We start from the raw sequence: 23,619 nt of genomic DNA on the forward strand, positions 1-23,619 counted from the left end.
TGAATCTCTAGCTGGTCAGCCTGACAGTGGCAGAGGTGTACTGACTGCTGCAGGACCAGGGAGATTAGGTTCTGTATCCTGAACCTGGGAAAACTGCTGAAGTGGTTGAGCAGGGACCCAAGTCGCAAGCTCGGAGAAGGAGTCCTTCATTGTTCACTTGAGCAGGTCTACAGCGTGCTGATTTTCTAGCTCGCAGCCGGACTCATAGTCCATAAAACAGTCCTTACAGACCACTCTGTCTGGTAGTGGTGTGGCCCCACCTGTCCAGCATTTCTTCTTTGTATAGGTCCTAGGAGAGGGGGAAGGATCTTGTCCTCTGGATCTTGATCTCTCTGATCTATGACGTGAAGAATGAGACCTGCGGTCTGATCTGTCGTCATCACGGTGTCTTGAAGATTTTCTGGACCTCTTGGAGTGGGCAGGGCCACGGTGTAAGGAACTCACATTAGACAGTGAGCGCACTTTTTTTTTTTCTTTTTTTCAATACTCACATAACTGGTCACATACCTAATAGGGGTGCGAGGATCTTTGTTTGCAAGATAAATGACTAATTGCGGAGTTAGGCAAAAGGATCAGCTGTGGAAATTTAGTAAGAAAGGGAAAAAAAAAGGAACTATGGAGTTTTTTTTTTTTTTTTACACTTTTTTTTTTTAAATAACATACATTTATTTTAATTATTTTATCTAGCACCATTTTTTTTTTTTTTTTTTGAGAATAAAACACAAAAAGGTAGCTACCACAGAGCAGCATCAGTGAAACCTAGCAGGGCACAGCTGAGGAGACTCTGACAGCTAACCCTGAATCTGAACTTAACTAGGCTCAGGTGGATGGGCTAATAATCCCATAAACCACCATTGCAAAGTGACTCTGGAAGAAAAAGGGAAAATCTGGCCCCTCTTCCAGAATCCAAGATGGCCGCAGTGATGTCGAGTGATATACAAAACAAAACAAAAACTGTAGCCCACCGCTGATTTCAGGGGAAACAATCAACAACTGCAAGCCTGTCAGGATAAAAGGCACCTACCCCATCAAACTGACCGGACTTAAAGGGAGCATCACAAAAAATAAAACAACAAGCACACCTTTTTTTTTTTTTTTTTAAAGGAGACCTAACAGGCAAGTTAAAGGAAGGAAGGGATGGGAGAGGGGAGAGACAAAAAACAATATATGCCTAAAAATAAAATGGAAACCACCAGCCTGGAAAGATGTGAGCTGATCCTTTTGTGACTCCACTGCATTCATCATGGATGCGAAAGCAGACTTCGTTCCTAAGCGGAAACTCTGCGAAATGACCCCAACAGATCCACAGAGGGGTTCCCAGTCTCTTTAGCGCTAAGAGCGGCCCAGGACAGGGACTGCGCACGGGAAAGGCTAAACCCGGCGGACGCTGCCGACTGCAGAGGTATGGACATACATCTACTCTTCACCAGCACAAGAAGGTATGAGGGAAAAAAGGAGAATGTTGGGGGAGGGGCTATGCCTTTAATTTATTCTATTCACTAGCCCTGAAGGAGGAGTCGAGGCGGAGCTCTATCACAAGTATGCTGCCATGGAGGCACCAGGAAATGTATTTAGGGTATGATCATTTATCTTGTGAATCTATGGAGTTAATTTACTGAAGCAGTGAAAGTTTTTCAGATAACATAGTATATGTTAGTTTAGCTTAGTAAATAAAGGAAGCCGTGTTCACTTTAAATGCTAATTTACCTGCAAGGCAAATGGATACAGTGAACTATTGCTTGCAGATGATTGGATGATTGAAGTAAATACTGCATAACCTCATTCACTAAGCACAGTGATGGTCCCCGTTGCAAAGTGGACATGCACTTTTGATAGGGGTTGTGCCTTATTTCTTTAATAAACTAACCTGGCCAATTTCTGGCTTTTAAGCTTCCCAGGATAGATTGTGGCATGATGCTTTTTTAGCAGCAACATTGTATTGAACATTCACTCTTCAAAGTAAGGCTAGGTTCACATCACAATATTTACATCCGATAATCGGACCGTTAAATCGGATGGAATCGTATATGACAAAATCGTATGGAATCGTATGTAAAAAAAAAAATCGGATCCTGATTTTAAATAATGTCTGGCAATGGCCATAAAAGAAGATTCTTGAAGTTTCTAGCTCGTTCAAGTGTCTAGTGCGCATGCGTAATAAAAAATCGGGTACGATTTATCGGATAAAAACGCACAGTCATCCGATTTATTACGATTTAGATTGACCACAATATAAAAAAAATCGGACACGATTTTAATACGATTTCAAATCAGGACCAAAAATCGTGGTCAAACACGATTTTTGATGCGATTTTTAAATCGTATCAAATCTGATGCGGATCAAATTGGATGCACTTGGGGACCTACATTAATGAATGGAAGTGAATGGATACGTTTTGCCATACAGATTTGTACGATTTCAAACCTAAGAATCGTGAGAACAAGTAGGATGATCAAATCGTGGTGTGAATGCACCCTAAGTATTCACTTTGCAAAGTGAATATTCATGTTTCTAAAGGAACAGCCTTATTGCCTTTAGTTAATCAACCTCTATAGTCTAGGGTCCTATACAAAAAGCATTATTCAGTCTTCGTTTGTAAGTACAATTTTAAAGATTTTAGCAGGTGTCTGCATATTTTGCAATCTGCAGGCAGTGTCAAAATTCTGAAAGTTGTCTGAAGTCTGCCAACATCCTTTTTAATCCTCCTCCTATGGGTGTGGCAAAGTTGGACAAAGGACCTTTGACTTCTGCCAAAATCAGAGATAAGCCCCTCTCATGCAGCGTACACACGATCATTTTTCGGGTTGTAAAAAACGTTGTTTTTTAAAAATGTAATTTAAAATGATCGTGTGGGCTTCAGAGCATTTTTTGGGTTCTGAAAAACGATAAAAAAAAAATTCGAACATGCTCTATTTTTTAACGACGTTTTAAACAATGTTGTTTTTCGGGTTGTAAAAAATGGTCGTGTGTGGGCTTTAACGACATGAAAAACCTGCGCATGCTCAGAAGCAAGTTATGAGACAGGAGCGCTTGTTCTGGTAAAACTACCGTTCGTAATGGAGTAAGCACATTCATCACACTGTAACAGACAGAAAAGCGCAAATCGTCTTTTACAAACACAAAATCAGCAATCCAAAGGGTGGCGTCATCCGCATGGAACTTCCCCTTTATAGTGCCGTCGTACGTGTTGTACGTCACCGCGCTTTGCTAGAGCATTTTTTTTTCACGATCGTGTGTGGGCAATGTCGTTTTAATGAGGAAGTTGGAAAAAACGTTGTTTTTTCTAGAGGCTGAAAAACGTCATTTTTTACAAGCCGAAAAATTATCGTGTGTACGCGGCATCACTTCTTGCCATTCAGAAGTTGAAAGGATATCTGTACTTTCAGAGAAACACAGTTATCTTTTTAACCTACCCTAGCATGGAACCCCCACAGATGTATAATTAGCTGAACCAGGAGACCAAAACCTTTTTTTTTTCTTTTTTAAATTATACCCAACTGCAAAATGTATTTTTTATAAAATATCACAACATGATAAGAGTGAGTGAGTGAGTGACTTGTATAGCGCTACAAATGTGAACTGAATCTCCTCAAGGCGCTTTGTCCAATTTCGTCTAGGTCCTTCAGAAGAAGTGGGTCTTAAGTTTTTTCCTGAAGGTTTTCTTCCATGCGGAAGAGCGTTCCATAGCAGTGGTCCTTGGACTGCGAATCTTCGTTCCCCTTTCGATTTGTAACGGGCTTTGGGGCGTGGAGGAGATTTTGATTTGTTGATCGGAGGGCCCTATTAGGAGTGTGGTGTTTTATTTTCTCGTATTAATATTGAGGCGCTTTTCCTTGTGTGCATTTGTGGGTGAGGCAGAGGGTCTTGAATGTAATCCGATCCTTTACGGATAGCCAGTGGAGAGTCTTCAAGGCCGGGGTGATGCATTCCCAGTTTTTTTTCCTGTTATCAGTCTTGCTGCTGTGTTCTGGACGACTTGTAGATGAGAAATCTGGTATTTGGGTAGACTTAGGTAGAGGGAGTTTGTGTAGGCGAGTCAGGAATTGATGAATGTTCCAACTACTGCTGCTGTGATGAATGTAGAAACATTAAGCCAAGAACACTATGGACTGACATTGGATCCCAAATATCTGAAGCAGATTCTTGAAGGCTGGTGCAGCATCTTTCAGGACTGCAGTTTTATCACCAGCAATTGCTTCTTCTGGCAATGTGGGTAGTAAATCCAAAATGGGTATGACTGCTTCTCTGTCATTTATGGTGATTTCCCAAACAAGAATCATCTCACACTTAGGAAACTCTGGGTTCACCAGTACCATATAATTTGCAGAGGACCCATATGGAAGTCCAACAGCACCAAAATAACATTCCTTGAAATGGGAAGTATTTGTGTGGAATTCACACCATTCTGCATACCTTTAGAGTGTCCGGAAGAAGCCCTGTAGATTCATAGTTGTCTCCATTTTTTCAACCAGCTTGATCAAATCTGGATGGATCTTATAATCCATGTGGACATTGACTTGAGTAACATCACACGACCAACGGTCCCCACTCTGAAACTCTGTTGTTTTAAATGTCATCTTAAATTGTAGAAACTGGCACCGGCCCACCAACTTATGGTTGCAAAAAAAACGTTAAATGGCTGTCTGCCACACAGATGTAGTTCCCAGGAGGGGGTGAGCACGTTACTGACCACGGCAGTAAAGCCTCCCTTCATGGTGGTCAGTAAAATCAGACAAGCAGGAAGTGAACAGAACAGAGAAGAAATAGAGCAACTTCTGAGCAAAAACGAACAATGAGGAAGTGAAAAGAGGAATGTCTGTAGGTAAAGGATGCTTATTATGAAAAAAAAAAATCCATCTGACTGTTTACATGTTGAATTATAAAAGCAGCACTGTTCTGTCAGATTAGCAAACACGTGAGTTTAGCAGGTTTGCGGCTGACTTTAAAATGTACCATCTTAACAGTCAATCGGATTTCTAAACACTTTATTTGACCTAATAAGCTATGTTTACTGTCAAAAATAAGTTTGAAATGCAAAACTCCGGTGGGTGTAACAAGATGTCCGCTTGCCCCCTTCTCACTGTATCATTACTGTGGGGGAGTGCGGGGTGTAGCAAGGTGGCGGTGACGGAACTTCACTTCTGTTACTAATTCTGATGGGTTGCCTAATCTGACGGAACACAGGCTGTGTGCTAATGATGTTAGCTGGTCAACTCCTTCCTGTGTCATGACCGCTAGTCTGTTCAAGAAGTAAGACATTACTAATGTATACATTTGGAAACATGGATGAGGACAAGTGAAGTACGTGACTAGATTTAATAGAAAGTTGTGATATTTTTGAAAAAAGCACATCAATGCTATATTGGTACATAGGAGGGCTGGAATTTAGATTAAAAAAAAACGTGAACAAAGGGGAACTTAGCCTTTAAAGTCCCCTGGCTAGAAGAGCTGAAGATTGCTGTGGGTTGAAGCTGTATGATTCAAATGTGTATGGATTTGGGATATGGTAGGACAAAAATATACTTGTACCCTATCTGAAAGTAAAGTTACCCTTTAACTTGAGCGCCTTGATTGACCACTTCTGTTGTAATTTGGACTATTGAATGTACCACTGCCTCCAGGTGATCATCCACCCTGCTCATCCAGACCCTGCCGGAAACCTGTGCTTCTGTGGGAACTATACCTAGTGTTCCACTTTCAGGGGTATACTGCTCTTAGCACCAAGGGGAGCCCCTTTCTGCATATTGGCTTTGGATCATGTACGTGACAGTACCTAAGTGGAAATAGCCTTGAGTCAGGCAGAACTAGAGCCACTCTGTGCAGTCCAGGAGCTTCTAGACAAAACTACTTTAGGATTACCAAAAATACAGGAACCTCAAAGTTTGTGGTGTAGGAAACAAAGTAATAATTCATAAAAATATTGTTATTAAATATTGTTAACCACTTAAGACCCGGACCATTATGCAGGTAAAGGACCTGGGCAGTTTTTGCAATTTGGCACTGCGTCGCTTTAACTGACAATTGCGTGGTCGTGCGACATGGCTCCCAAACAAAATTGGCGTCCTTTTTTTCCCACAAATAGAGCTTTCTTTCGGTGGTATTTGATCACCTCTCTGTTTTTTTTTTTTCCTCAGTTTCGGCCGATACGTATTCTTCTACATATTTTTGGTAAAAAAAAATGCAATAAGCGCTTTTTGATTGGTTTGCGCAAAAGTTATAGCGTCTACAAAATAGGGGTTAGTTTTATGGCATTTTTATTAATATTTTTTTTTACTTGTAATGGTGGCAATCAGCCTTTTTTTTTGTGACTGCGACATTATGGCGGACACATCGGACACTTTTGACACATTTTTGTGACCATTGTCATTTTCACAGCGAAAAGTGCTATAAAAATGCACTGATTACTGTGAAAATGACAATGGCAGTGAAGGGGTTAACCACTAGGGGCGCTAAGGGGTTAAGTGTGCCCTATGGGAGTGATTCTTACTGTAGGGGGGCGTGGCTGTAGGTGTTACGTCACTGATCGTCGTTCCCTATATCAGGGAACAGACGATCAGTGACACTGCCACAGAGAAGAACGGGGAAGGTGTGTTTACACTCACCTCTCCCTGTTCTTCAGCTCCTGTGACCGATCGCGGGACACCGGCAGTGATCGGGTCCCGCGGGCGCGGAGCTTCGGACCGGGTCGTGCACGCGCGACTGGACACTTAAAGGGCAACGTAACTGTACGTGCCTGTGCCCAGCCGTGCCATTCTGCCGACGTATATCGCGTTAGGCGGTCCTTAAGTGGTTAAGTAAAAGAATAATAGCTACAACCAATTAGTCAGTATATCCCAGAAGCATTCTCACTGCTTATCCCTTTTCATATATATATATATATATATATATATATAAAATCGATTCCAACGATACTATCCCACCAAGTCCTAATACACTACAACTGTAAACAACCAGCCTGGAACATAGCTTCTCACCAGCAGAAATCATGGTGTGGCACTCTGCAAGTAGATTCTAACTACATAAGTGGCCATCAGGTGCCTAACCTGGCTCTAGGCTGGATCCGTACATAACATAAACTTCAAACATTAAGATTACCAACAATGGCAGCATCATGCCACTCCTCTCATTTCCTTTTTACATAGACATAAACAATTAAATATTGGAAAAGGTTTATGGGTATGCCAGCAAACAGCAGTGCAGAAGAATGGTTGGATTGTGTCTGTATGTGAAATGTCCATAATTTATTTGTTTTTGAATTGCATGATAATTCATATATTTGACAGCTTGCTTCAGTCCTGCATTATTCTATGATCAAGTGCTTATCATACAAAATGAAATAAAGCTTCAAAGAGCTTTAGCTGTCTCATGTCATCTGTCCATCTATATTAATCCTGGAATCAGTATTTGGTTATGAGATAAGGTCATAATTTATGTTAGGCTGCTTTCAAACTGTTGAAAAAATGTATAAAAAAAAATATATATATATTTTTGATGTGTTTCGGGTGCTTTTACCTGACTCTCATCATGCACCTGTGAAACATAGACATGTGACTCCAAAAACGCACCATAAACACAATCGCAGGTGCATTTTCTATGTGTTTTTGACACATTTTTTCTTTACCTCAATGGGGAGCTGAAACTTTTATGCGGTTTTAAAAAGCACACCAAAGATGCAGCAAGCAGTGCTTTTCACAATTCCCGCAGAGTTTTTCTTGCGTTTTTAGCAAGGTAAAAACGTAGCAAAAACATATAATTGTGAAAGGGCCCTTATTATGAAAAATTCCAGCGCTCATTGCTATGAGTGGAAGAAAGCCCCCATATATGGCATGGTCATAAAGCGCTCTTTATTTGGTCAGCAGCTTTAAAATTTTCGTCACCGCATGCACCAAAATGATTTTCAGAAACATAAAAAAATATAGTGATCTGGAAATTACAGTCGGAAATAAATGTCCTTCATAAATAATTTTTGGCAGATACCAAATTATATTTTGATATACATCTGGTATATTTACATTTTACTAAATCAGGTACTGTCTGCCACACATGCAGTGATTTACATATAGAACATTGGGTTTAGCAATTATATTTTTAAAGAATGTTCTGTCCTTTAATATACAAAAAACCTTCTTGCACATTTTGTGACAGATCACTATTATTAATTATACCTAGCTACCATTTTAAAATGCTTGAATAGATGTCCTGTACACTGCGTTCTAATTAAAAAAAAAATGTATTCTTTTATATTATACTCTATAAAGGTTTTTTCCGAAGGGTTCTCTGTTACAATGCTGTGATTGTCTCTTGGTATTCAAAATTGTTTCAGTTCCAAAAGCCATTAAAATAAAAAGTACTTATTGTGAACAAGAGTGTTTTTTGTGATTCCCTCTTTTGATAAAAACTCTATGAAAAACCTTAAATATGTCAAACTGCCACAGTTTTACATACTTTGCTGCAGGGTAATGAAAGGAAACCTGTGCTATAAGAAATGGGGGCAGCCATTAGTGATCTCCTTATGAAAATGCTGGTTACCTGGTTGTCATGTTGATCCAATTGTTTCAATACTTTCACTCACTGACCCAGAACAAGTATGCAGTCAGTAAAACAAAAAAGAACCCCAAACTTCTGATTTGCATACTTGTTCTAGGTCACTAAGGCAGGTCATACATGGTTAGAGTCTTAGCCAGTACAGCAGAAATCAGCCAAGATTCGAACTGTTAATGGGTAGGCTGAATGTACCAAGCTGATCAATCGATTAACTTGGGTACAACCACCCTGACAGATTTTCTTTGCGATTAATGTCTTCCTGCTTCTCCTTTCAGCCAATCAGGAAGTGTGTCCTGGGACCCGATTGGCCAGGGAGTTATAGGACTCCCAGCCAATCTGGTCTCAGGAGAAGCAACGGCCCTGGCAATTCCCTTAGCAAGCTGGCATGAGGAGCTGCATCGACCTCCTAAGTTAAGGCCACTGATTACTGCTGTCTGTCTCGTGTGGGGGGGCACTGATCGCTGCCGTCCGTCTCCCGTGAGGGGGGCACTGATCGCCGCTGTCCATCTCACGCGGAGGGGGGGCACTGATTGCTGCCGTCCGTATTGAGCACCAGTCGCCACTGATGGTGATAATCAGAATTACCTTAAATTGTTGCACAGGACAGTACAAAAACTGTCCCAAATGATTGCATAAAGTAGGCACAGGGAGTTTTAAAGAGATCTAGCGCAAGAAAATTGATGTAAATGTATTAGGCTAGGTTTGCACTATCTTCGCATGCGGCTTACAGCAGAGGTTTGGTGCGTCCTTGTTCACCATTTCAGGTCTGATTTCAGCCTGAATTTTTGGCTGAATTCAGACCTGAAATGGACCAAAAGACGCACGGGACCCCTGTGCAAATTTGCATCGGAGCCGCAGCAGAGATATGTTAACAGGCTCCATAGAGAGCCGGTCAAAATGTCCTGCTATTGCAATTTGGATGTGGAGAACCCGCATCCAATTCGCAATAGTGTGAACCCAGCCTTACTGAATTCCCCAGAATATGTAACTAAGGTTAGCAGCTTAAGGATATAAAATAGTTACTTGCATCTTAATGAATCAGGCAGGTACTGAATGCCTGCATAAGTGTGAACACCTATTGCTTTTGCTCCTGTTATATGCTAAGGGACATATCCACAGAGATCTGCACCCACGCAGCGTATCAGAGATACGCTACGCCGCCGTAACTTACTTGTCCTTGGTTCGAATTCATAAAGATTTTGCGCCGTAAGCTACGGCGGCGTAGTCTATCTCTGGCGGCGTAACGGCGCGTAATTCAAATCGGCGATTAGGGGGCGTGTTTCATTTAAATTAAGCGATTCCCCCGCCAAATGAACTGCGCATGCGCCGTCCCTAAATTTACCGCCGTGCATTGCGCAAAATGACGTCGCAAGGACGTCATTTTTTTTAACATAGACGTGAATCACGTCCATCCCGATTCACAGACGACTTACGCAAACAAAAAAAAAATTCAAAATAGACGCAGGAACGACGGCCATACTTAACATGGCAGGTCTAACTATACGCCACGAAACAGCAGCTTTAACTATATGCCGCTCGTACGTTCGTGGATCGTCGGAAATAGCTAATTTGCATACTCGAACGAAGGGAACGCCACCCAGCCTCCCAGCGGACGCCGAAGAATTGCATCTTAGATCCGAAGGCGTACGAAGACGTACGCCTGTCAGATCTAACCCAGATGCCGTTGTATCTTGTTTTGAGGATTTAAAACAACGATACGACGCGGGAAATATGAAAGTACGCCGGCGTATCAGTAGATACGCCGGCGTACTCTCTCTGTGGATCTGCCCCTAAAACCGCACTTTTGATGTGTGACCCTTATGCCACGTACACACGATCATTTTTCGGGTTGTAAAAAACTACGTTTTTCAGGCTCTAGAAAAAACTATGTTTTTTTCAACCTGATCATTAAAACGGCCTTGCCTTCACACAATTGTGAAAAAAAAATGCTCTAACAAAGCGCGGTGACGTACAACACGTACAAAGGCACTATAAAGGGGAAGTTCCATTCGGATGATGCCACCCTTTGGGCTGCTTTAGCTGATTTTGTGTTACTAAAAGACGATTTGCGCTTTTCTGTCTGTTACAGCGTGATGAATGTGCTTACTCCATTACGAACGATAGTTTTACCAGAACGAGCGCTCCCGTCTCATAACTTGTTTCTGAGCATAAGTGGGTTTTTCATGGCGTTAAAGCCCACACACGACCATTTTTTACAATCCGCAAAATGACAACGTTAAAAACTTAGTGAAAAAATAGAGCACGTTCAAATTTTTTTTTGCCCGTTTTTCAGAACCCGAAAAATGCTCTGAAGCTCACACACGATTGCTTTTAATGACATTAAAAAAAAACGCCATTTTCTACAACCCGAAAAATTATTGTGTGTATGCGGCATTAGAAACTCAAAGCTATGATCACTGTTATAAAACTGTGCTGCCATGGGAATGTCTTTAATTCCACTATTGATATTACACACCTGTGAAGTCCCAATGCAATGTTTGCAATGTTTTCCCACACTACATTCTACAGTAGAGCATCTTACACACAGGATTAGTTTGATCATATTGGAAGAATTTCAGGTAGATGATCAATTTTCTTAGAATTCCCACTGGCAACAAGATATAAATATTCTGTCCATAGTGTGCATAGTTTTCTGACTCCTCCCGATGCAGAATTTAAGTGTTGCCAGACCAGAAATTAGTTGAACTCAAGGTTTGAAAAGATAAATGGTGCCCTTGCACATTTCAACACCACCATTTAAAAAGATCCAATTGCTTAAAGCGGAGTTCCGCCTGCAAAAAAAAATTAAATGGATTGTAAAGGATAATAATATTTTTTTTTAAATAACAAACATGTTATACTTACCTCCACTGTGCAGCTAATATTGCACAGAGTGGCCCGAAAATATAAAAATAACACTGTAAAAGTGTAAACATATCATAACGTTATTGTACTGTACTGCTAAGTCGCTGTTTTGAGTAGCCTGTTCAAATCAATGACAGGTGGGCGGCTGCAAGGATCTTCAAGTGCATCTCTGACCACTCAACAGACAGACTGTGTTGCCATCAGTGCATCTGTCCTGCACTGATGTAGAGTCAGGAATGCAATTGGAGATCCATGCCGCCCTCCCACCATCATTAATTTGACACTTCACACAGGTCTACAGAACAGTACACCTGTGTAAATGAGGTCTAAATTTGAAAGTTACTTTACAGTGCTTATTCATTGTTCTGAGTAGCCTAAATAAAAAGTTCACACTCTAATGGATAGTACTCTTGTGATGGGAGAAATGCTTTTATGGCCAATTAAACACATTGTCCTATTATTCACTAGCATTTCATTGGGTCACAAAGGGACTAAATAGTTGTTTAAGGGTTGAAGCAGCCTCGATGCAGAGGAGACATGATGTTGTAGGAGCGATGCCCGTCTGCGACCTTAATGGGGTAAGTGCGGGGCTGGATGACTGTCTGCCCGTGGGGGAGGTGGTTGCAAGTGAACAGACCAACAGCATGGGAGGGGTGTGCCGGCTGACTGACCGACTTGGGGGGATGGTTATTTGCCACCCCATCCCAAACAAAAATAAAACAGCTGCCACTGACTTTAAGTCCAGATTTATACAAATCGTCAACAAATGTCTGTTTGTTTGATTTGATTAGCCCTACTGTGGACCATTTCCAGTGTGAAAAATTTGAGTTTACAACAGTTGATTAAATATATTGAATCCTGAATTGGTGGTGATGGCTGGTGAGAAAATTTGATAGAATTACACAATCACAAGATATATTGGTGCCTTACAAGTGGGCATTAAAAATTATAATCAAGTTAAACTGGAGCGAGAGAGAGAGAGAGAGAGAAGGAGGATTATAGTGCAAATGGATTCTACATGTAATGCCCCGTACACACGTGTGGGATTTCCGACGGGAAAAGTTCCCGTCAGAAATCCTGAGGGGAAAGCCGAGAACCTGCTCGTCAGTCTTTCCCCCTACACATGGCCAGTTTTCCCGACAGGAAAACTGCGATGGAGCTTTGGCCGGGAATGCCGGCTGTGTGTATGCTCCATCGCAGTTTTCACCATAGGAAAACTTCTAAAAACCGCCGGGCAAAAGTCCGCCGGTTTTCCCGGCGAGAAAAAAGAGAACTGGTTCTCTTTTTTTGTCTGGCGGTTTTGGGCAGTTCTGAAAAACTGTGAGGAGCATACACATGGCCGGGATTCCCAGCCAAAAGCTCTACTCAGTTTTCCTTTCGGGAAAACTGATCGTGTGTACGAGACATGAGTTATTACATCGTCTAGCACTGATAGAGATCACATTTTGTGTCTACGATAGGAAACCGACAAGCTACAGGCACATTAGTATCTATTTCCTTTACCTTACCCAGTTAATCTCTGACTGGATATATACCTTTTTTATTGCATGTGTCACATGCACAGGCCGATGATGGAAGGGTGGCCGCTGCTAAGATCCGGGATAGTCTCGAACAGTAGGTTCTCGTAGGCAAATGCAGTTCATCCTCCTTGCAAGAAAAGCGCTGTCCTGCAGGTGCTGTGCATGGCCTCCAAGGATCTCATTGGGTCTCATCAGAGAAGCAGTTGTCCAACTGGATGCTGGTGTCCTAATTGACCTGGCGTCAATCTTTGATGTGGGCCATCTTTGATGGGTTGGCACGCATTCCAAGTAGTGGGTAGGGCAGGGACAGATCTTCCGCTGGCTAGGGACAGTCGAATTAGCGTAGGGTCAGGTTCCTGTGGAGGAGGGACAGGATAGGGACTGTCGCTGTGTATCAAGCAGTAGCCTTCCTTTTAAAGAATTTGGTTGCCGATCTGACTTTGAGTCGCCTCCCGATGCTAAAAGGTGTCTACAGTGTGCACTGCTACTACTTGTCTGGTTCAATGTGAGTGTATCGGTTCAGTGTGGTTATGTCTGCAGAGTTGCTGTTTCTCTCAACATTAATTCATTAATAAACCTTGCTGCATCAATCAGTCTCCATGTGAGTTTTCTTTCCCTTGCGGTCAGTGGCCCACACTTATAAAATTTTTATTGGTAAAGGGGTTTTAATCAGTGATTTATATACGCCAACAACCTGCAATCAGTTGTTACAATACTCAAGTTTATACCCACCAGAGGTAGATGATTTCCTGCAGCCAATTAATGCTTGTAAAGAGAATAGTTATTGAGCAATTTTGTTACAAGATAGACTGTAAGAGATGGAAGATATAGTAAGTAACCTACTAAGGAGTTATACCAATTCTTAAAAAATAACTTTCATATCAAAATCAGCCAAATAGCTTTGTAGATTGTTTAAACCATACTCACCTACACAACTCAGTGCACTACTCCCAAAATGATGGGATGGCAGAATACCTTTTTTGGCATAGAATGGTAGAATACCTTTTTTGGCATACCCTAAAAGGTATGCCAAAAAAGGATGGAAAAGACCCCCTGTTACCATATGTTTGTAATAAGGGAAGGACCACAGTCTTCCACAGGGTTTTTTGCAATTGAACGTTTGCCCAGAAAAAGAAAACACCTATAAAAATACTGTAGCACTACCCCCGAAGGAGCTGCTGGTTTGTTTTGGGTGGCACGTTACCTCTGTCTTCTCACCGTCTAGGGTACTGGATGAGAGCTGTAATAAAGTCAATGTCCACATTTCTGTGCTTCTACCAGCCGGGTTAAAACGATAGAAATAGGAGTAGGTGAAGGGATAGAAGAAATGGAAATGGCAGATTCAGGGTTACCTTGTGCGGAAACAGTCCTGCTTCCAATGATAAACTTCTACACCACTCTAGCCAGAGTGGGTATAGTGCATCCGGATAGGCCTCTCTCACCAGCCTAGCAGTCAAAGTGTCACCCTGAAACTTCAGGTTAAAGTCTCTGCCACAGACCCTCCTAAAGGTGGAGACAATCTGGGTCCAGAATCCTTCTCAACAGGATTCAGAACCCGGATCTCCCTCAAACAGCTTCAGTTGCATCAGGTACTGACAGGCGACCATCGTCCAACATCTCAGATACGATGGGTCCTTCAATGAGCAGATAGGCCTTTCCTGTGGCACCAGCCTTGTGCTCGGTGTCCCCCAGACGGACAGCACAGGACCACTTGTAAATTTGCAGACTCAGTCTGCTTACTGAGCCTACGGGGTAGATCAATGCTCCAGACCAACAGGGTCCGGGAGCCAGGAACACAGCAACATGCACACACACGCCCCGGCCAGCAGGGCCACACATGGGGGTGGTGGGATGACTGTTCAGGTGGAGGGCGCAGGGCGGCAATGACCACAACCAATTGCGTCTGAACTCTAAATACCCCTCCCAGCATGCACAGCGAGGCGATCAACCCTCCTGATTGGCTGCCGAGGATAAGTATTCACACAACCCTAATTCTACTGACCCCACCTACCGTCTGGGGGTGACTGAAGTCCCCAGACAGCAGCATAGGCGCCCAGTACAGTCAGGGCTCAAATTTAGACAAATTAACATGGCAGAACCAATTAACTCTCTGACCACCTTCTAAATTTACAACAGCACCTGCTATAAAAGTAGCCAGGCGCTACAATACAATCAATAAAAGCCTATGAAAAATCACAAAGTTCTTTCATCAAGTGATCCTAAAATATTACTACCGGAAGGTATACCAGATGTTAGGATGTTGGAGATCCCATTTTCTACTTGGAATCGGGAGGTGAAAGAATTCTTGCAACAAAATTGAGAGTTTTCAGAATTCCCTAGCGGAACTAACATAATTTCTCATAAAACCGTGACTGGTCCTCACATCAAATTTTATTGGGTACCTGAAGTTCAGAGAAAAGCCATTTCAGAAAAGGTACAGAAAATGTTATTCCTTGAGGTTATAGAGGAATCTACCAGCAAGTGGTCAAAACCCAAATTTCTCAACCCTTTACCATATGGCAGCCCTAGTTTCTACTTTCAATGACTTGGTCCACAGATGTGATCCCAGGTTCTAATACCTTAATGGAGTAAGCAGCCAGGTACCGGGTATTTTCAGCCAGATGCATAAAATCTCACTCAAGCCTCAGACAGTAATCAGGCAGATAGTGTCTTAGTTTATGTGGTTTTTATTGTTTTGAAGAACAGGGATAGGGATTGGGAAAAGTTTTGGGATGCCCAGAACTAAACAACTTGAATAAGGACACTCTTGAAGCAGCTATACAAAATAAAGTAGGGCTGTGCAAATTAACTTTTAATTAATCGATTAATCTTTAATTTTTTTGATTGATCAATTGATTGATCGATTAAAATTCTTTTGATTGGTACTCACCTCTCCGCCAGCTTCTGGGCCTTCAGGGAGTTCCGTCGGAGATCCAGTAACATCGCGGACACCGGCGGGGCTTGCCGTGTCCATCTGAAGGGCTCCTTTGCTGTGCATTCATATCTGCATGCCGGCGGGACCTTACTATCTGCCACACGCAAGGGCTGTTACACTTGCCTCTATCACTTCCCTCTATCAACCTGGGATTCTACAACCATCCACTGGGAGTTGTGATAGTTCCCTTCATGGGACATCTACATGCCGACGGACTGATGTTAACCTCTCCTCATCTGGATTCAGCAGTGGTATTGATGTAGATTAATTAAGGTCCTTACACAATTTCTCAGGGTGAATATCTACTTTGCCTGCTGACCAAATTACAAGGAGCTGAGACCAGACTGCTTGGATGGCTGTGCGAAAAGAGAGGGGAGGTGTTCCTCTCACCTTAGATTTATTGTCCTCATGACATCACAAAATACATACATTTGATTGGTTCACATAAAAGAGACACACCCATTAATCCTCCCTCTCACCCTCCCCTCACCCATTCATCCTCCCCTCACCCTGTGACGTCTGTGTCACATGTTATTCAATATCCATACTCATCAAAGAGGTAAACAGTCCAATCAGATGAATACACGATTTAAAGTCCTTTTGTCATCCAATAAGACAAGAGGCAGTCTTTAAACATAAATTCCTGTAAGGGGAAGGCAGGATGTGGCCAACTTCCTCTTGAAAGTATCCAGGAAATGCGGGGGATGGGTGAGCTTGAACACATGTGTAACATGAGGGGAAAAAATGGAGGATAGCAGCATCTGTTCTTGGTTTCAAATAGCTTTTGTCCTTCATATGTAAAATGCTGGAATCATAACTTTAAAAACCATCTAATATCATTCCTGATATAAACTCTTTAAGGAAAATAAACACTTGTTGTGATACATATATTTCACACATGCATATATATATATATATATATATATATATATATATATATATATATATATATATATATATATATATATATATATATATATATATAAAAAGAAATATAAAAACAACAATATAGAAACAATATGAAGATATAAAAAATATTAAACATTATTAGTGGTTCTAATTAAAAAATTAGCTTAACTCAAAAATAGGCATTATTACAATCTATCACAGTATCGTTGTACACATTTTTATACCAGTATCATACTTAGCTACATGTTTTTATGACTGCTTTTGGTACCGTTTGGTATTACTCACACCATTTTTACAGTTTATGTAGCTACATCGATTTTATCTCTAGTGCAATATTTATTTTGTTACCTACTAGAAGACTATAACAAATTTAATGCTATTCCCATCGAGCGCTGCCTTTGTGTGTTTTTTGTATCCTGCTATCAATTTTTCCAGTGGTTGGTAGCTACACTGGGAATCAGCCTGCAAGGAGATCAGCTAAAAGTAGTTGGATCTGTATGTGCGTTATAATTAATCGAAATTAGACGATTAATCGATAAAAAAAAAAACGATTAATCGAACAGAAAAATATTGATCAGTAACAGCCCTAAAATAAAGCAGCGTTTTCCTCCACAAAAAGGTAGCACACGGTTTCAGCACAGAGACCTCCTCTTCTCTAATGCACAGTGCTGGCAGCTTGGTTTAGAACAGTCCCTCTATCCATAAATCCAGAAAGGGTCCGTAAAACAACAGTCATTCTCTCAGGATTCTCTGTGGACTAATCACTGTGATCCAGTCAGATTGAAGGTGTCCTTTACTTCAGCTGACTCTGACACAGGGTATCCCAGACGGATCCACTCTATATTGTTGCTTTGTTCCTGTGACTTTAGGGGTGATCATAAGGCTCCTCCTCACTGAGCTCATCCAGAACTTCTGAAGGCTTCTCCTAAGCGTTGGAAGGTTTAACAGCATTTACAGACTGGGTCACTCTCAGCAGATAAAAGGACCCTGCTACTCTCTGCTCTCAGCCTTATATACACCTGTCAGCTCCCTGCTCGTCTTTTTTCTTGAGCAGGATTTGGCTGAAGCTCTGCCCTCTCCTGCTCACTATGTTTGCAGAATATTCTAGAAAAACAGGGGTAGACAGACAAGCCTGCAGCTGCAGAACTTCGAGAAGGCAAAAGACAAATATATCTAACAGCAGAGCCAAAAACAAAATTTGCCTCACTTTTAGCACCTGACCTAGGAGAGTGTTACATAAGCAACTAAATTAAGTATTCACATTTAAAGCTTATCCCATACCATGGGTTGATGAGTTTATATAAAGGTTGGACTACAACATTACCACCCTATTTTCTTACTAAAGGGTATTGGCAGGTTCCCTTGACAGACAGGGCAAAGGAAAAGACAGCTTTTCCTATATCAAATAGGCTGTATCAGTCTGTGGTCCTTCCTTTTGGCTTACATGGGGCACTGGCCTAATTACAAAGAATCATGGGCCGCTTTCTTAAGCCCCATAAAACATATGCTTTAGCATATCCAGTTGATATTGTTACTTTTAGGTTTTGACTGAGATTCAAACCTACAATAGATCCAGGCAGTTTTAAATCACATTACCAACCAATCTAAAAAATGCACAATAGACCTGGAAGAAGCCCAGTACTTGGGCTACAGCAATTAATGGAGGGTCATAAAGGCTCTAATTGACAAGACCAAAGTAATCAAAATTTGGGCCCAGTCAGTGTAAAAAACAGGGTTGAGCCTTTCCAGGTGTAGCACCCTCTATCTTAGGTAGGACACTAGAGGTAGTTGTTTTTTTTTTGTTTCAGCCAATGCAGGTACATTTAAAGGTAAATTTGTTTTTGATCTGGGGCTGGGAGTGGTCTGAGAGCAGCAGCAGGTGACTGACATGTAGCTTCATCTCTCTGGCGCCTCCCTCTGGTTTCTGGAAGGTTCTGGAAAAGAGGTGGGGAGAGAGGATTAGAGTGACATGGGGTGTATCTGGGAGCCCTGACCAATCCCAAACTAGGATTGCCAGGGGGCAGGCCTCCTTTATATACCCAGGGAAAGCCTGCTGAGGGAGGAGATGCTGTGTGTAAGAACTGAGTGATGAAGTATTTGGCTGTCATGGCCTTTGAAGGAGCCCCCCTGTCCATGGGCCGGGGCTCGGAGAACTGGGAAGGAACCCCTCCATACAACCCAAAGGAGCAGGAGAGGACAGCGGGGAACATTGCTGGGTAAATCCATCTGTGGTCTGGTGAGTGACAGACACAGTCAGAAGATCTGAAAGAGACATGCCAGGACTGGATATAGATCTCACAAACTCCTTTCCCAGAAGAATCCTGTTATGAGGAAACGCGTCGGATGGAGTCAGTATTCTATACGTCACCACGCACTAGCCGATCGGACTGTGTTTTTTTTTTATCTTTGTTTGTCTCCTGGTGTATTTGCGGTGTGTTTGTAGTGCAGTGTAGGTTTTTTAAATAAACACCTTTGAACCTTCATACTACACCATGAGGCTTTCTTCTTTTTATCCTGCCTGAGTGTCACAGGGAACTAGTGATCGGTGATCCGATCGGGTGAAACTGTGAGGTATTACCGCAGCAGGAATCCAGTGTAAGCCAAACGGAACTCAGCCCAACGCGAACGGTGTATCCTGGAGGAGGAATCCCTGGATCATTATCCTGACTCGGCTGGAGTATATTCTGATGAGTGCTATATTATCTTCTATCTGGTAAGTGGCGGTGAACGCCTTTTACTAGATGAACAGAATATCAGAGTAGATTCACCTGCTGTCAAGCTTTCCTTATCCCATTTTATATACATGGACATTGTCATTTTTGTCATTTTTGAGTCTGTTCATATTTACCTATTGGAAGAAATGTTCATTGCTAATCCTCCAGTGTTTATTTATGAACCTACACGTTTTTGCTTTGTATGAACACTATTGTTGAAAGTCACTTGAGTTCATATGATAAGTTTCATTTTTTAGGTGGATGAGCGCAATACATTTTATATACAGGACTGGATATAGAGCCAGAGTGAGAAACTGTGAGGTTGCTGGCATTCGAGAAAGGCTGCTGCAGTCAGGAGGGTTGGCAGAGTCTGCACAGGACTTTCTAGGATCAGTGGTCCACCTAACACAGCTAGCACAAAGAGACTCTTTTCAGTTGCTATTGGTTTCTACAACCAAAGAGGACTGAAGACCCCTGCCAGCGAATGGTGAATCATTAATTGTTAAGCTTTATTCAGAGTGAGGCCTAACCACGTGCTAGCTGTGCCAGGAATCGAGTATTGTGCAGTAGAGGAAGCAGAGATGACTCATAAGTGATGTGCTGGAGGAGTATGGAGCTTAGAGGCTGCAAATACAGATTACAAATATCTTTTTCATCCATTTTAATTATCTGGGCATGCCATGTTCCCTTTACCCCATCCAAGTTAAATCTCTCAATGAAATAACAAAAACAACATGATGAACTGTTCATTATTCAGTGAGAAGTGACTGAAAGTGAATGCTGGGCTGTGCAGGGTGACAGGTGGAACTATTACACTCAGTGACCCCACGGGGGCACCGCTACATTTGTAGGTCCCACCGAGATCCACCTGGTCATGGGAAACCTGCTGGTCCTTGCTTCTAGCAACGGAAGAGAGGGGAACTCTGTTTGTTCTGTTTGTTCATCATTGAGGATTATACCCTGGAAAAGGACTTGTGTGCCTGTTTCAGTGTTTAACAAGTGGCGTAGTCCATACTAACCACCAAGGACTGTTGTTTAATTGCTGTTTCTGCTACCCAGTTACTCCAACCAGTGCTGGGACGGACACTTGTACCAATTCTGCAATTCAGCGACTGCTAACTTGTGCCATCAACCGTGGCAACCACGACGGGCGATCGCGACCATGTATTAAAAATATGTCCAGTGCTTTGTACGGCGTAAACATTTCTCACTGAATTACAGAAATCTTCAACTTTGCTCCAAACTCCTGTTTAAGGACAATAAAGTATGCCTGAGAATGTGTACTAACTCTCTACAGGCAGACATTGGCTGCCATATTTATTGTTGCCACAGGCAACCACTGGATAATTCATCTGCTGTCTGTGTTTGGTCGATTGGGCGTGGTCGGCACTGAGGGACATGTCTGGGCAAATCCTGCTAGCATCAGCATGCCTGCAAACTTCAGTTCATCTAACAAGGGGTTACAGCAGCATGTGCAAAGAGGAACCTGCTTATCAATTCCACAGGCGCAGGGTAATTGGTTGCCTGAAATGCAGGAGCTGGTGGACACTGGCGTTCAGCTGGAGCCGCGTGGAGGACTTGCCTTGGGAGTGATTGACGGACCGGAGCGACTCTGCCTGCTCTGTCCTGAGTGCCGGATTCCGACAGCAGAGGTGACTGCTGGGGCCCGGTGCGGCCATTGTTTGGAGCCACTCACCCGGTTGGGACCCGTGCAATAGGAGCCGCAATACTACAGTGTAAACCTGCTGTCAGGACTCTGTGTGCCACAGCCACGGATGACCCGGAGGGCTGGAGAGGGCCAAAGATCACCCCCTTAAGGCGAAGAGACGTTGCAGCCTGGTGACTTCTCGGTGAAAACTGAGGACATATGTGAAGGAGAAGCTACTGTGACCACAGGAGCCAGATGATATCTCTGAAGCTCTAAGTCCCTTTCTGTACCTGTCCAGAAGGAGCCATTGCCAAAGGGAGGTGCGCCTCCGTGTCAGTTGGATGAAGTAAGCAAGGGCCAGGTCATTGATTGGGGGTTCTCCCAGACTACAGAGTTGAATTTGGGTCTTTGGAGAAGCTGATATAATGGTCATCTCCTGAGGAGTGTTCCGAAAAGGAGTGGGTGACAGGAGGCTCCCATGCCCCAGACCCCAATCCGAGACAGGAGAGGATACCCGGCCACAGTAGGGACCCCTGTCAGAAGCAGCAAACTCTTTGTAAATAGACCTTCCACCAGCCAGACCAGAGCACCCAGCTATAGGCAGTGGGTTGTGAGTAGGGATGTGCTTAATGTTCTGGTAGAACATGAGTTTGCCCGTTCGCCCAATAGCGAACAATTTGGGATGTTCTCTGCAAATTTGAAAGCCGCGGAACACCCTTTAAAAGTCTATGGGACAAATCAAAAGTGCTAATTTTAAAGGTTAATATGCAAGTTATTGTCATAAAAAGTGTTCAGGGACCTGGGTCCTGCCCCAGGGGACATGTATCAATGCAAAAATAAGTTTTAAAAACTGTCGTTTTTTGGGAGCAGTGATTTTAATAATGCTTAAAGTGAAACAATAAAAGTGAAATATTCCTCTAAATTTCGTACCTGGGGGTGTCTATAGTATGTCTGTAAAGTAGTGCATGTTTCCCTGTGTTTATAACAGTCCCTGCACAAAATGAAATTTCTAAAGGAACAAAAAGTTATTCAAAACTATTTGCGGCCATAATGAATTGTCGGGTCCCAGCAATACAGATAAAAGTCATTGAAAAAAATTACATGGAACCCCCCCAGTCCATTACCAGGCCGGTTGGGTCTGGTATGAATATTAAGGGGAACCCTGAACCAAAAAAAAAAATGTGTGGGGGTCCTCCCAAAAATCCATACCAGACCCTTATCTGAGCACGCAATCTGGTAGGCCACAGGAAAAAAACCGTACCAGGCCACATGCCCTTAACATGGGGAGGATGTCCCCATGTTGATGGGGACAAGGGCCTCATCCCCACAAACCTTGCCCGGTGGTTGCGGGGGTCTGTGGGTGATGGGACTTATCGGAATCTGGAAGCCCCCTTTAACAAAAGGGACCCCCATATGCCAGCAGAATTGGTATTGGTATTGGAATTGGTAACGGGGTACATTGTACCCCTACCATTTCACCCAAAAAAGTGACAACGTCACGGTGGCCCTGCCCTCTGTTATTTAAGAGGTGTTAGACGGGTCACACGTCATTTGGCCTGGCGCCACCTATGGAGGCTGTATCGTTCATGGAGGTGGGTCCAGGTCGTATAAGGATTACAGCGCTGGAATTTTTGGGGGATTATTTATTAAAAGACTTGTCCCAAGCTGTGTGTGTTTTTTTTTACCTTTTTTTGTCATTTATTTGGGCGAAATGGTAGGGGAATGTACCCTGTTACCAATTCACATAGGGAGGGCTGGCATCTGGGGGTCCCCTTTGTTAAAGGGGGCTTCCAGTTTCCGATAAGCCCCCGCCCGAAAACCCCCACAACCACCGGGCAAGGGTTGTGGAGATGAGGCCATTGTCCCCATCAACATGGGGACATCCTCCCCATGTTGAGGGCATATGGCCTGGTACAGTTCAGGAGGGGGGCGCTCTCTCAACCCCCTCTCTTTTCCTGTGGCCTGCCAGTTTGCGTGCTCAGATAAGGGTCTGGTATGGATTTTTGGGGGGAACCCCATGCCATTTTTTTTTTGTGCAGGTTTCACCTTAAAATCCATACCAGACCTGAAGGGTCTGGTATGGATTTTGAGGGGGGCCCCCACACATTTTTTTTGGTTATTTTATTTCAATGACTTTTATAAGTATTGCCGGGTAGTTTTTAAATGACTTTTTTTCCTTTAGAAAATTTTGTGCAGGGACTTTTCTAAGCAGGGGAAACATGCGCTCCTTTACAGGCATACTATAGACACCCCCCAGGTATGAAATTTAAAGGAATATTTCACTTTTATTATTTCACTTTAAGCATTAATAAAATCACTGCTCCCGAAAAAACTTACGTTTTTAAAACTTTTTTTTGCATTGATACATGTCCCCTGGGTCAGGGCCCAGGTCCCCAAACACTTTTTATGACAATAACTTGCATATTAACCTTTAAAATTAGCACTATTGATTTTTCATGTTTGTGTCCCATAGACGTTAACGG

The 23,619-nt window shown here is 42.7% G+C and overlaps 1 pseudogene; it reads right to left on the minus strand.

Moving 5' to 3' along the window:
• Nucleotides 1-4,089: 4,089 nt before the first annotated feature.
• Nucleotides 4,090-23,619, minus strand: part of LOC120944424 — a 74,952-nt pseudogene continuing 55,422 nt past the window's right edge.

The sequence above is a fragment of the Rana temporaria genome, chromosome 6, assembly GCF_905171775.1.
Source record: "Rana temporaria chromosome 6, aRanTem1.1, whole genome shotgun sequence".
In the NCBI taxonomy this organism is placed as follows: Eukaryota; Metazoa; Chordata; class Amphibia; order Anura; family Ranidae; genus Rana; species Rana temporaria.